The 1,512-nt window shown below is 37.6% G+C and overlaps 1 pseudogene across 1 annotated transcript; it reads right to left on the bottom strand.

Moving 5' to 3' along the window:
• Positions 1-804, bottom strand: LOC106417689 (annotated as a pseudogene). The gene has a single exon (XR_001283388.3). The product of XR_001283388.3 is annotated as a kunitz trypsin inhibitor 2-like (transcript).
• Between the last annotated feature and the right edge of the window lie 708 nt (positions 805-1,512).

Genomic DNA, 1,512 nt, shown 5'->3' with positions numbered 1-1,512 from the left:
TTTTTTGACAAACATAGTTTTGTTTTATTTATGGAATTCAGGTACATGCGCATGAGGGTATTATCTCAACCCATTACTTTAGGCCAGGCTTTACATTACATGATTCTTAGCTTGTTGACTAGTAGAATGGGAACATCCTTAGACCTAACTTCTCCAGACGTGAAGTAGATGTAGTATCACCATGTACTTTGTGGAATTTGACGAGGAAGGTCTTAGCAGTATCATTGGTGAGAACTAGTTGTGGTGCATTTTCCCAAGGCCCTGGGACGGTTCCAATGGTCCCGGCTAAGGTGGTCAATTTGTAAGCATTTCCTCCTACAAATTTTTCTTCTCTCTCAATTCTAAACCAGCTGTTTCGTTCCCGCTTCTTACCACCAGTCAGAATAGCAGGCTCCTCTAAAGCCGATGAGGATTCATCTACTTCCCAGTACTTGGAAAACTCTTCGCAGCCCGGCCATGCTTCCGACCTAAACTCGATATTTACAGCTTGCCCTTCGTTAACATAGGTGTCCATGAGCGGGTATGGATATGAGAAGCCAACCGGTAGGCCTGGTAAGGCTGTAACCGAGGATTGGCTGATGCCAAGTGGACAAAGGGGAAGTAGTTTAACGGGGACTGGAAGGAGACCACCTCCGTTACTCCTCGGGGAGTACGGTAGGATCAGGTATTGTGCAGTCGTTAGAACTAGATTTTCGGCCATGTCCAGCACATGTTCGTGTCCCTGGGTGCATACAGCTGCAGCCAACATGAGAGTGTGAGAAAGGAGACCAATGGGAATGATGACATCATTGTGATTAATATTTGTGTTTCGGGTTTGTTTGCTTTTGAGTTTTTTAATTTGTTTGCTTTTGAGTTGAGTTGTAGAGATCAGGCAAATTGCCACCTAATTTATAGGACATTTCTGCAGTTAAAATTTATAGCCGCGTGTGACAGTAAAAAGAAAAGACTATTCTCTCATTTCTATAATAAATACATTACCACGTCAGTTCTGATACATCAGTAACCGACTCAAACTTTGATTTTCAGCACGAGGAACATGCAAAATGGTCCACTGTAACTAACAAAATGGTCCACTGTAATAAAGGATCATCAAATGAATGGGAACTAAGACAACATTTCAAACAGAAAGCTACGAATGATAAAATGATAAAACCAATCAGTGTATAATAGAAGAATGATTCTCTAAATCTCCTTTTCTTTCTGCCAACAACTTTTCTGTCAATTTAATACAACATAGTATAACATAAGGCTCCGACCAGTGACATGTAATATTAAAGCTGAGTTACAGTATGATTTGTAATTTGATGTAACTTACAATAAAAATTATGTGATATATACTGTATGTTTATGTAATAAGTTTGCAATAAAAATAAGAGTTATTCCTTTTAAAAAATACTGGCTGGTAACTTTTTTGATATATAAGTTGCAATATGAATTTCTTAATAGAATAAATGAATATATATACATATAAATAGTGATATATTTATTAAAAACAAATAAAACAATTAAAAT

This window comes from Brassica napus, chromosome C2, assembly GCF_020379485.1.
Source record: "Brassica napus cultivar Da-Ae chromosome C2, Da-Ae, whole genome shotgun sequence".
Lineage (NCBI taxonomy): Eukaryota > Viridiplantae > Streptophyta > Magnoliopsida > Brassicales > Brassicaceae > Brassica > Brassica napus.
The sequence above is the reverse complement of the archived record's forward strand: the minus strand, read 5'-3'. Positions and strand labels throughout refer to the sequence as shown.